The 13,512-nt window shown below is 41.2% G+C and overlaps 2 non-coding genes across 2 annotated transcripts; both read right to left on the bottom strand.

The window, feature by feature from the left end:
• Positions 1–604: 604 nt before the first annotated feature.
• On the bottom strand, positions 605–678 carry Trnai-aau. The gene has a single exon. It is a non-coding gene; the product is annotated as a tRNA-Ile (tRNA).
• Positions 679–1,401: 723 nt separating this feature from the next.
• Trnaf-gaa lies at positions 1,402–1,474 on the bottom strand. Its single transcript has one exon. It is a non-coding gene; the product is annotated as a tRNA-Phe (tRNA).
• Between the last annotated feature and the right edge of the window lie 12,038 nt (positions 1,475–13,512).

The raw sequence follows: 13,512 nt of genomic DNA, 5'->3' as shown, positions 1-13,512 counted from the left end.
ACACTCCCAGTTTAAGACCAGCCTGGACTACATGAGACCCTGTTTCAAAACAAACACCACAGAGTAAGACTGCTCAGAAAACAAAGACAAAAACTTTCTTGCTGTTATTATTGCCTCGCTCTCACCAACTTACTCATTGACTCATTGAGTCTGCCCTTCTCTCAATATACTGAAAAAAGAATTTTGTTCCTTCTCCTAATTTCCTCTAAAATACACCTAAGCTCTCATACTACAGGCAAAGTTTCGTGAGACAGGGCTTTACACTGTAGCCCAACCAACGAAGGCTTCAAACCCGCTAGCATCAACTCCTTCTGCCTTGCAAGAGAGAGAATTGCAGACCTAGGCAATCACCCCTAGCTTTTCTTTTCTTTCTTGAATTTTTTTAAAAGAGAGGTTAGTACTTCACTGTGCATGCAGGATTGACTCTCCTGGATCTTGGAGATCTGCCTGACTCTGCCTCTCTAGTGCTGGAATTTAAGCAACGCACTCGTCCTTTTAATGTAGTGACTTCCTTGGAGGAATTTTAAACTTTGGAGCAAACGGAAATCTGGCTCTCAGTTGTTAGAGACTTGAAAGAAAGAAGGAAAATGGAAATCTCAACTAGTGGCCCGTACGGGGATCGAACCCGCGACCTTGGCGTTATTAGCACCACGCTCTAACCAACTGAGCTAACCGGCCAACTGTGTGAAGTGATCCAAGTAAAGCAACAGGAGGAGATTTTTTTATTTAATCTATATTCATAGTTTTAAACAAGAGAATTTGGAATACTTAGACATCACACTCAGATCAAAACCTTTAACGTTGACGAAGTTTTTCTGTAAAAGCTCTCATGACCCCATGTTTCACTTTTAGAAGCACGCCTAATCACTAGACAGCAAATTGTAAACTTCTCGATAACTCGTTAATTATTGCCAAGAGATAACTCGAATTTCAAGTTGGTTCAAAGTAAATCCTCAGAGACTGGTGGTGGTATTGAGGAACGGAGTCTCTAAACATTCGCTCACATTAGCATCTAGGTTTGGGTTACTCCACAGCACATAGCTGTGGCTTTACTTCTTGGTACGAACAGACCCAGTGAACCCAGATGTTACTAGGAACAGAACCCAGAGTCTAGCATATAGAACCACTACTCCTGAACTACACTTCCTTCCTGAATCTTATACATACAGACTTTTAATAAAAGCTACTTTCAAACGAATAATGCGCTGTATAATTTTTTCTTATTTTCATTCCAGGAACTATTGGAAACTGAAGAACAACTTAGCTTCTTATAAACAAAAAGATTTTCAAGTCTTACTCTGTGATAACAGTGAAATTATGTAACCTCTTATCATACAACAGAGGCTAAAGGAGCAATGGATGATGAGAAACCTCCACAACTAGGTGTGAAAAGTAAACTTCTGCCGAAACCCGGGATCGAACCAGGGACCTTTAGATCTTCAGTCTAACGCTCTCCCAACTGAGCTATTTCGGCTTGCTAGTCCTTCGTTGACCAGCCATGTCAAAGAAGGGACCCCGGCGGAGGGGAGAAGAGGAAGGGACGGGGGTGCTGGGGGAGGAAAGAGAAAGAGAGACAGAGACAGAGAGACACAGAGACACAGAGACACAGAGACACAGAGACACAGAGACACAGAGAGAGGTAGGGAGAAAGGGAGAAAGGGAGAGAGAGAGTGTTAGTTTAGCCTGAACACTGAACCCAAACGCAATGAGAGAACAAATGTCAAGTGGGAAATTTTTTAAAGTTTAAAATAACGGACATGGTTCCAGATGTGACCCAATTTGAACAACTTCTCTAAATAGATGTTATCTCCTTCCTTACAGCACACTGAACCTGGATACAGAACGATTTAATCCTTGGGCTACTTTTTCTTTTGGAGATTTTGTTTCTCCTAGGTCACATGACAGGGAGCTCAAGGTATCTCAATTTCCCTTTAGCAAAGTACAATCTGGAATGGCAAACAAAGCATTGTACATCTAAATGTCTGAAATATTTGACCACATACATACGAGGGTAATATCAAGTGCCAGTTCCCAGGCTACTGTCCCGCCCGGAAGCTCTGCCAGTCCATAACTGACCTTGCCTGGCTTGACCATGGCTTGGTGAGTGGGGAAAATGTCTATATTCCACCAACTCCAGTCTAGCCCCAAACATTTCTGGATCAAACTTTTGTAACTAACTGTCTCTGTGTCTCTCCAGTCTAACAGGTTCTCTCACACTGTCCCTCTGTCGTTCTTCTTCTTTCTTTGAAGAAAAATTTCCTACAGTCTGTAGTTCCTTTTGTAGATAGTTCATTACAAAAATTGTGTTTTCTGACTTTATTGTCAAAACAATTAGCAGGATTCACAGGAGACAGATAATATGTAGAGGGAAATTTGAAAATTGGCTACAGGGTAAGGAGGTTTGTTGGAAAAGGGGTGGGAGGTCAGTTCAGAAAGAGATGGGAGAGGAGGGATAAATAATGCTAAGATCCTTTGAAAAACATAGGGATCATATAATTTTACGTTTACTTAAAATTACATACGTGTGTGTGTGTGTGTGTGTGTGTGTGTGTGTGTGTGTGTGTGTGTGTGTGTTTAAATGAAGTTACAACACACGGGTTGATGGGGTGATAATGATTCCCCCCAGGAGCCATAAAGTATCTAACAAAAACTTCAGCACCAGGTATGAAAAATCTCCTTTTGAGTTGTTGGTTAGGGAAATCCAAAAGACTCTCCAAACAACACAGGCTATTGTGGTTGCCCTTGGTTGCTTCCAGAGGTTGAAAATAAGCCCTTATTGCAGAAGACAGCATGTACATCAGGACTCAGGATTGTATATGATCTGATTCAGAAGCCTCCTCCTTGAGAACTTAGTTGCACAGTACTAAAAGATGCTGTGTAAGCTGCCAAAGGAGAGAAGCACCCGACAGTACCGCCCAGCTGTGATGTCTATTTGTGGGCAGTAACCAACAGCCTGACTTAAGAACCCCTCAACTGAGGAAAAAAATGGAGCTTACTGTTGTAACCTAGCCAATTACACATGCTGGTGAGGTCACTGAGCTTAGAAGACAACCTTCCACTGTCTTTTTCCTAAACCAGTATCATTCCTAAGTATATTCTAAATACTTATCTTTATATCCATAGATAAGTGTAGCTCTCATCCTTCGTTGAAGAAACCTCTTTTATTGCAGCAGACAGAAACCATTACAGAAAGCCACAACTAGTCAAAGTGCAAAGAACTGGCTGTGGGGTGCCCAACCCCAGCAGATGCGTCTGTAACCCACAACCCCTGTACTAAAGGCATGGGGACATCGTGGAATGGGAGTGGAAAGATACTAAGAGTCAGAGGACCAAGAAGCCTGCTGCAATCTAGATTGTGGCAAAGAAGCCACATCCATGAATTCTCGACAATATGACTGCGTAAGTAAGACCTGAGCAATGGCAGCACCCGATGACACACCAACATGGAGGGAGGAAATCTTATGGAGCCCTACCCCTAGGTGAAGAACTTTGGGTAATTAAAGACTGATGAGAGAGGTAGGATTAGTCTTCCTCGAGGATGAGACCCCTAATCAGCCATCCAATTTTATTTTAATTAAAAATAGAATATTTTTTAAAAATTAATTAAAAAATAATGTGTCAACAAAATTAAGGGGTTTTTTTTTAAGTTAGTTTAAAAGCTATAAAATGGAGTAACCCACCTCATTTCAAAAGTGTTATAGAAAGGAGGGAAAAAGAAAAATGGAAAGACTTGTCCATGGGGAAGCAATCCATGTCCCCTCGGTTGGTGAGTCAAGGCTTCCTGCTGCTCTACGAATCTTCCTATGACATCATTAGGATCATCTAATTGAGCACCCAAATATCACTTTCTCATTCAACTTTTCTATTCTACTAAGAGTAGATTAGAGAGTAAAAACCCTGAATGTGTGTGCCATTTAAGGAATTTACAGGTTTAGATCCCTGTCCAATCTCTACTTCTCTCTCATTCCTACCTTCCACAATGTAGCCACATCCTGAGCCTTTTCCATCGTCTCTGGTAGCTGTTTTATTTTAATAACTTCATATATATTGAGCCAAACAGAATCTGCATTGTTTGTGTCTGGCTGTTTTCAACCAATGTTATCTCTGAAGCTTGTATTATTTGTCATGTCTTTATTTTTGTTGGTTGTATTAGTAGTGTTGTTCATTTTGTGGGTGCTTGCTTGTTTGTTTGTGACAGGACCTGAAGTCACCTGGGGTTAACCTGGAACACCTGTACAGGGAAGAGAAGGACTCTGAAGTCCCAATTCTCCTTCTTCTCCCCATGCTAGGATTATAGGCTTTGTCTTTGCTTATGACTGTAAAAACAGACTGTCTAAGTAGGGTGTGGTGGTTCAGGCCTGTGATAAACATGAGCAACAACAACAAAAATAGTGTTCTTTCTCATCAACTTCCACTTTCCAGATCTTATCCATCAAGTTGTCTCCAGCCAAAGTCATTAAAAAAATCACTACCTGATCCTTCTTGCACATGACTTTATGTTCAATAAGCACTGTTTGTCAGACTGACAGGCAGACAGATAGAAGGAATTGCTGGGTTGTAAGGTACATAGTATAATTAACATTAGGAAATGCTTCTAAACACTCTAGGAGAGTTCACAATTATGTCCAGCTCAGACAGCTCTTACCATTGTCAGTATTTGATTTTAGCTATTTGACCAGGGATATGGTGATAGGTGAACCTACTATGTACACCAGAATAGCCTTCAACTTGTGGCTAGCCTCCCCTCCTCCTCCTCCTCCTCCTCCTCCTCTACCTCCTATTCATCTTCTTCCTTCTCCTTCTCCTCCTCCTCTTCCTCCTATTCATCTTCTTCCTTTTCCTCCTCCTCCTCCTCCTCCTCTACCTCCTATTCATCTTCTTCCTTCTCCTTTTCCTCCTCCTCTTCCTCCTATTCATCTTCTTCCTTTTCCTCCTCCTCCTCCTCCTCTTCCTTCTTATCTACTGTAATACAGACATGCTTCATGGTGTTCAGCTTTCTTAGTTTTATGTAACAAAGTCTCACTCCGTGGCCCAAACTGGACTTGAGGTCACCTTGATCTTCCTGCCTCAGCCACTCAAGCACTGGCATATAGGCAAGAGCTACTGTTCCCAACTAACTTTTTTTTATTATTATTATTAACTTGAGTATTTCTTATATACATTTTAGTATTATTCCCTTTCCTGGTTTCCGGACAAACATCCCCTAATCCCTCCCCTCCCCTTCTTTATGGGTGTTCCCCTCCCCATCCTCCCCCCATTACTGCCCTTCCCCCAACAATCTAGTTCACTGGGGGTTCAGTCTTAGCAGGACCCAGGGTTTCCCCTTACACTGGTGATCTTCCTAGGATATTCAGTGCTACCTATGAGGTCAGAGTCCAGGGTCAGTCCATGTATAGTCTTTAGGTAGTGGCTTAGTCCCTGGAAACTCTGGTTGCTTGGCATTGTTGTACATATGGGGTCTCGAGTCCCTTCAAGCTCTTCCAGTTCTTTCTCTGATTCCTTCAACGGGGGTCCTATTCTCAGTTCAGTGGTTTGCTGCTGGCATTCGCCTCTGTATTTGCTGTATTCTGGCTGTGTCTCTCAGGAGCGATCTACATCCGGCTCCTGTCGGCCTGCACTTCTTTGCTTCATCCATCTTGTCTAATTGTATGGCTGTATATGTATGGGCCACATGTGGGGCAGGCTCTGAATGGGTGTTCCTTCTGTGTCTGTTTTGATCTTTGCCTCTCTATTCCCTGCCAAGGGTATTCTTGTTCCCCTTTTAAAGAAGGAGTGAAGCATTCACATTTTAATCATCCGTCTGGAGTTTCATTTGTTCTATGCATCTAGGGTGATTCAAGCATTTGGGCTAATAGCCACTTATCAATGTGGCATACCATGTGTGTTTTTCTGTGATTGGGTTACCTCACTCAGGATGATATTTTCCAGTTCCAACCATTTGCCTATGAATTTCACAAAGTCATTGTTTTTGATAGCTGAGTAATATTCCATTGTGTAGATGTACCACATTTTCTGTATCCATTCCTCTGTTGAAGGGCATCTGGGTTCTTTGCAGCTTCTGGATATTATACATAAGGCTGCGATGAACATAGTGGAGCACGTGTCTTTTTTATATGTTGAGGCATCTTTTGGGTATATGCCCAAGAGAGGTATAGCTGGATCCTCAGGCAGTTCAATGTCCAATTTTCTGAGGAACCTCCAGACTGATTTCCAGAATGGTTGTAACAGTCTGCAATCCCACCAACAATGGAAGAGTGTTCCTCTTTCTCTGCATCCTCGCCAGCATCTGCTGTCACCTGAGTTTTTGATCTTAGCCATTCTCACTGGTGTGAGGTGAAATCTCAGGGTTGTTTTGATTTGCATTTCCTTATGACTAAAGATGTTGAACATTTCTTTAGGTGTTTCTCAGCCATTCGGGCATTCCTCAGCTATGAATTCTTTTGTTTAGCTCTGAACCCCATTTTTAATAGGGTTATTTGTCTCCTGTGGTCTAACTTCTTGAGTTCTTTGTATATTTTGGATATAAGGCCTCTATCTGTTGTAGGATTGGTAAAGATCTTTTCCCAATCTGTTGGTTGCCGTTTTGTCCTAACCACAGTGTCCTTTGCCTTACAGAAGCTTTGCAGTTTTATGAGATCCCATTTGTCGATTCTTGATGTTAGAGCATAAGCCATTGGTGTTTTGTTCAGGAAATTTTTTCCAGTGCCCATGTGTTCCAGATGCTTCCCTAGTTTTTTTTCTATTAGTTTGAGTGTATCTGGTTTGATGTGGAGGTCCTTGATCCACTTGGACTTAAGCTTTGTACAGGGTGATAAGCATGGATCGATCTGCATTCTTCTACATGTTGAACTCCAGTTGAACCAGCACCATTTACTGAAAATGCTATCTTTTTTCCATTTGATGGTTTTGGCTCCTTTGTCAAAAATCAAGTGCCCATAGGTGTGTGGGTTCATTTCTGGGTCTTCAATTCTGTTCCATTGGTCTATCTGTCTGTCTCTGTACCAATACCATGCAGTTTTTATCACTATTGCTCTGTAATACTGCTTGAGTTCAGGGATAGTGATTCCCCCTGAAGTCCTTTTATTGTTGAGGATAGCTTTAGCTATCCTGGGTTTTTTGTTATTCCAGATGAATTTGCAAATTGTTCTGTCTAACTCTTTGAAGAATTGGATTGGTATTTTGATGGGGATTGCATTGAATCTGTAGATCGCTTTTGATAAAATGGCCATTTTCACTATATTAATCCTGCCAATCCATGAGCATGGGAGATCTTTCCATCTTCTGAGGTCTTCTTCAATTTCTTTCTTCAGAGTCTTGAAGTTCTTATTGTACAAATCTTTTTTTGCTTGGTTAAAGTCACACCGAGGTACTTTATATTATTTGGGTCTATTATGAAGGGTGTCGTTTCCCTAATTTCTTTCTGGGCTTGTTTCTCTTTTGTGTAGAGGAAGGCTACTGATTTATTTGAGTTAATTTTATACCCAGCCACTTTGCTGAAGTTGTTTATCAGCTTTAGTAATTCTCTGGTGGAACTTTTGGGATCACTTAAATATACTATCATACCATCTGAAAATAGTGATATTTTGACTTCTTCTTTTCCGATCTGTATCCCCTCGACCTCCTTTTGTTGTTTGATTGCTCTGGCTAGAACTTCAAGAACTATATTGAATAAGTAAGGAGAGAGTGGGCAGCCTTGTCTAGTCCCTGATCTTAGTGGGATTGCTTCAAGTTTCTCTCCATTTAGTTTAATGTTAGCAACTGGTTTGCTGTATATGGCTTTTACTATGTTTAGGTATGGGCCTTGAATTCCTATTCTTTCCAGGACTTTTATCATGAAGGGGTGTTGAATTTTGTCAAATGCTTTCTCAGCATCTAATGAAATGTGGTTTTGTTCTTTCAGTTTGTTTATATAATGGATCATGTTGTTGGTTTTCCGTATATTAAACCATCCCTGCATGCCTGGGATGAAGCCTACTTGGTCATGGTGGATGATTGTTTTGATGTGCTCTTGGATTCGGTTTGCCAAAATTTTATTGAGGATTTTTGCGTCGATATTCATAAGGGAAATTGGTCTGAAGTTCTTTTTCTTTGTTGGGTCTTTGTGTGGTTTAGGTATAAGAGTAATTGTGGCTTCATAGAAGGAATTCGGTAGTGCTCCATCTGTTTCAATTTTGTGGAATAGTTTGGATAATATTGGTATGAGGTCTTCTATGAAGGTCTGATAGAATTGTGCACTAAACCCGTCTGGACCTGGGCTCTTTTTGGTTGGGAGACCTTTAATGACTGCTTCTGTTTCCTTAGGAGTTATGGGGTTGTTTAACTGGTTCATCTGTTCCTGATTTAACTTTGGTATCTTGTATCTGTCTAGGAAATTGGTCATTTCCTGCAGATTTTCAAGTTTTGTTGAATATAGGCTTTTATAGTAAGATCTGATGATTTATTGAATTTCCTCTGATTCTGTAGTTATGTCTCCCTTTTCATTTCTGATTTTGTTAATTTGGACACACTCTCTGTGTCCTCTTGCTAGTCTGGTTAAGGGTTTATCTATCTTGTTGATTTTCTCAAAGAACCAACTTTTGGTTCTGTTGATTCTTTCTATGGTCCTTTTTGTTTCTACTTGGTTGATTTCCGCTCTGAGTTTGATTATTTCCTGCCTTCTACTCCTCCTGGGTGTATTTGCTTTTTTTTGTTCTAGAGCTTTTCAGTATGCTGTCAAGCTGCTGACATATGCTCTTTCCTGTTTCTTTCTGCAGGCACTCAGCGCTATGAGTTTTCCTCTTAGCACAGCTTTCATTGTGTCCCATAAGTTTGGGTATGCTGTACCTTCATTTTCATTAAATTCTAAAAAGTTTTTAATGTCTTTCTTTATTTCTTCCTTGACCAGGTTATCATTGAGTAGAGCATTGTTCAATTTCCACGTATATGTGGGCATTCTTCCCTTACTGTTATTGAAGACCAGCTTTAGGCCGTGGTGGTCTGATAGCACGCATGGGATTATTTCTATCTTTCTGTACCTGTTGAGGCCCATTTTTTGACCAATTATATGGTCAATTTTGGAGAAAGTACCATGAGGAGCTAAGAAGAAGGTATATCCTTTTGCTTTAGGATAGAGTTTTCTATAAATATCTGTTAAGTCCATTTGGCTCATGACTTCTCTTAGTCTGTCTCGCTCTGTTTAATTTCTGTTTCCATGATCTGTCCATTGATGAGAGTGGGGTGTTGAAATCTCCTACTATTATTGTGTGAGGTGCAATGTGTGTTTTGAGCTTTAGTAAGGTTTCTTTTATTATGTAGGTGCCCTTGTATTTGGGGCATAGATATTTAGGATTGAGAGTTCATCTTGGTGGATTTTTCCTTTGATGAATATGAAGTGTCCTTCCTTATCTTTTTTTGATGACTTTTAGTTGAAAATTGATTTTATTTGATATTAGAATGGCTACTCCAGCTTGCTTCTTCTGACCATTTGCTTGGAAAGTTGTTTCCAGCCTTTCACTCTGAGCTAATGTCTGTCTCTGTCTGTGAGGTGTGTTTCCTGTAGGCAGCAGGATGCAGGGTCCTCGTTGCGTATCCAGTTTGTTAATCTATGTCTTTTTATTGGGGAGTTGAGACCATTGATGTTGAGAGATATTAAGGAATAGTGATTATTGCTTCCTGTTATATTCATATTTGGATATGAGGTTATGTTTGTGTGCTTTTCTTCTCTTTGTTTTGTTGCCAAGACGATTAGTTTCTTGCTTCTTCTAGGGTATGGCTTGCCTCCTTATGTTGGGCTTTACCATTTATTATCCTTTGTAGTGCTGGATTTGTAGAAAGATATTGTGTAAATTTGGTTTTGTCATGGAATATCTTGGTTTCTCCATCTATGTTAATTGAGAGTTTTGCAGGATACAGTAACCTGGGCTGGCATTTGTGTTCTCTTAGGGCCTGTATGACATCTGTCCAGGATCTTCTGGCTTTCATAGTTTCTGGAAAAAAGTCTGGTGTGATTCTGATAGGTCTGCCTTTATATGTTACTTGACCTTTTCCCTTACTGCTTTTAATATTCTTTTCTTTATTTTGTGCGTTTGGTGTTTTGACTATTATGTGACGGAGGTGTTTCTTTTCTGGTCCAATCTATTTGGAGTTCTGTAGGCTTTTGTATGCCTATAGGCATCTCTTTTTTTTTTAGCTTAGGAAGTTTTCTTCTATGATTTTGTTGAAGATATTTACTGGTCCTTTGAGCTGGGAGTCTTCACTCTCTTCTATACCTATTATCCTTAGGTTTGATCTTCTCATTGAGTCCTGGATTTCCTGTATGTTTTGGACCAGTAGCTTTTTCCGCTTTTTACATTATCTTTGATAGTTGAGTCGATGATTTCTATAGAATCTTCTGCTCCTGAGATTCTCTCTTCCATCTCTTGTATTTTGTTGGTGAAGCTCGTGTCTACAGCTCCTTGTCTCTTCTTTTGGTTTTCTATATCCAGGGTTGTTTCCATGTGTTCTTTCTTGATTGCTTCTATTTCCATTTTTAATTCCTTCAATTGTTTGATTGTGTTTTCCTGGAATTCTTTCAGGGATTTTTGTGACTCCTCTCTATGGGCTTCTACTTGTTTATTTATGTTTTTCTGGAATTCTTTCAGGGATTTTTGCGATTCCTCTCTGTATGCTTCTACTTGTTTATTAATGTTTTCCTGTGTTTCTCTAAGGGAGTTCTTCACGTCTTTCTTGAAGTCCTCCAACATCATGATCAAATATGATTTTGAAACTAGATCTTGCTTTTCTGGTGTGTTTGGATATTCTGTGTTTGCTTTGGTGGGAGAATTGGGCTCCGATGATGCCATGTAGTCTTGGTTTCTGTTGCTTGGGTTCCTGCACTTGCCTCTCACCATCAGATTATCTCTAGTGTTACTTTGTTCTGCTATTTCTGACAGTGGCTAGACTGTCCTATAAGCCTGTGTGTCAGGAGTGCTGCAGACCTGTTTTCCTGTTTTCTTTCAGCCAGTTATGGGGACAGAGTGTTCTGCTTTCAGGCATGTAGTTTTTCCTATCTACAGGTCTTCAGCTGTTCCTGTGGGCCTGTGTCTTGAGTTCACCAGGCAGGTCACTTGCAGCAGAAAAGTTGGTCTTACCTGTGGTTCCGAGGCTCAAGTTTGCTCGTGGGGTGCTGCTTACCAGCTCTCCACGGCGGCAGCAACCAGGAAGATCTGCGCCGCCCTTTCCGGGAGCTTCCGTGCACCAGGGTTCCAGATGGCGTTTGGTGTTTTCCTCTGGCGTCAGAGATGTGTGCAGAGTGCAGTCTCTTCTGGTTTCCCAGGTGTGTCTGCCTCTCTGAAGGTTTAGCTCTCCCTCCCACGGGATTTGGGTGCAGAGAACTGTTTATCCGGTAGGTTCCTTCAGGTTCTGGCGGTGTCTCAGACGCAGTGGACCTGCTGTTCCTGGGCCCTCCTCTACGGGAACCCAGAGGCCATATACAGTTTCCTCTTGGGCCAGGGATGTGAGCAGGGGTGGGCAGTGTTGGTGGTCTCTTCCACTCTGCAGCCTCAGGAGTGCCCACCTGACCAGGCGGTGAGGGCTCTCTCCCACGGGGTTTGGGAGCAGAGAGCTGCTGCGGGCAGGGATCCGTGGGTTTGGGACCCCCAACTAACTTTTTTAAAATGATTTTTAAAGTTAGCATATAAGCTATCTACTATTATACTTTGTTCCCATTAACCCACTCTCCCTACTCCTTTCCCCAATCTTCCCTGTGTTAAGTCGCAAAGAAACCTAGAACAAATCTTATTCAGTATCTGCAGCACTCCTCATGCCACCCCCTGCCTTAAACCTCTCCCTCCTAGGGGTTGGCCTTCTCCTCATCCCCAGCTTCATCCCTAAATAACTCAGGCATTTTGACTACACTGGTCTCTTGGCTGCCTCTTTTGGTGAGGGGTGGTGTGTGTGTGTGGTGCTTCCCTCTCATTCTCCCTCTCTCTCTTCTCGTGGTCTGTGGCTATGTTCAGACAGGATCTTCCCTCTCCCTGCTTTCTTCCTTAAATCTATAATAAAAATCTTGTCCATACTTTAGTAGTCATGTCCTCTTATTTTTATTTCTTCTTCTTCTTTTTTGCACTTTCACTCTGACTCCTCCTGAAAGACATAGTGCTTGTGAGTCATAGGTTGGACATGTTGATTGCCAGCCATGAACTGATGATCCTCTGCCTAAGCCTGCTGAGTGCTAGGATTACAGGCATGTGCTACCCTTTACTTCTACCTTTACTTTAAAGTACTTTTAAAAAAGGTTGAGGATTTAGCTCAGTGGTAGAGTGCTTGCCTAGCAAGCGCAAGGCCCTGGGTTTGGTCCTCAGCTCTGGGGGAGGGGGAAAAAGTACTTTAAAAAAAGTCTTCAGTTGAAAATTCCTCATTAACAACTTCTTTCTTTCTGCTTTGTGTTGCTTTAGGGACCATACCCACATTTTGACCATATGCAGGATTTTCCCTCTCTTGTTTTTAAATAATATTTCTGCTTAAATGTTGATTGTTTAGAGAAGACTTGTGTAACAGCCTTATACAAAGTAGCACCTCAGGACTGGATGTGGTGACACACACCTTTAATTCCAGCACTTAAAAGCCGGTAGATCTCTGTGAGTCCCAGGTGAGCCTGGTCTAAATAGCAAGTTCCAAAACAGATAGCAAGAACTACATAAAGATCCCATCTCAAAAGAAAAGAGAGGAAAGAAGTAGCACTTCATACATATTCTACGTTTTATTAATCTACTTCTATTTTTCCCTACAGAAATTGTCTTATTTAAGGACTCATCTAGATAAACATCTAATTGTATCTACATGGCACCTGTTCTCCTGTTCTAACCGTGTGTGTGTGTGTGTGTGTGTGTGTGTGTGTGTGTGTGTGTGTGTGTGTGTGTGTGTGTAGGCATAATATATACTTTTAATATAGGATCCTACTACATAGCTCCAAGGCTCCCCTGAAACTCTGGATTTTCCTACCTAGGTCTTTTAAGTGCTGGAATATGCACAGGTGTTTCATTGTTTATGTTTTCTGTCTTCCTTATAGAATTTAGGTTCCAGAGAGCAAAGGCTTCTTGTTTTCCTTTCCTGTTACATCATCTAGAAAACACATGGGGAGTACTCACTGTGTATTTGTGTAATGACTATATTAAGAGACTCAGGAGGGAGACTTGATTTGAGTGTAATATACTGTGGGAATTTCTGTTAGATATGTCTACCCAGCAGCAATATGCTTGCCTTTGTGTTCATTTCAAAGAACACAAAGTTTGCAGAGTTGTTCTAATCAAAGAATTTTTTTTAAAAAAATGACATGATAGTTCTATTGCAGCTAGATTGAGAAATACCTGGAGCAAATTTTATAAAGAAGATGAGCTGAGGGGAGAAGACTCCCCTCATGTGAGCAGCACTGTATCATGGGCTGTGGTTCCTGACAGACTAAAATGGGGAAAAGAAAAGAGCCAGATGACGACATCCTTCTCTGCTTCCTGACAAACAAGATGTGGGCAAGCAATGTCCTGCTGCCAGGGTCAT

This window comes from Rattus rattus, chromosome 14 (assembly GCF_011064425.1).
Source record: "Rattus rattus isolate New Zealand chromosome 14, Rrattus_CSIRO_v1, whole genome shotgun sequence".
Classification (NCBI taxonomy): Eukaryota; Metazoa; Chordata; class Mammalia; order Rodentia; family Muridae; genus Rattus; species Rattus rattus.
This window is presented reverse-complemented; position numbering and strand designations above follow the sequence as displayed.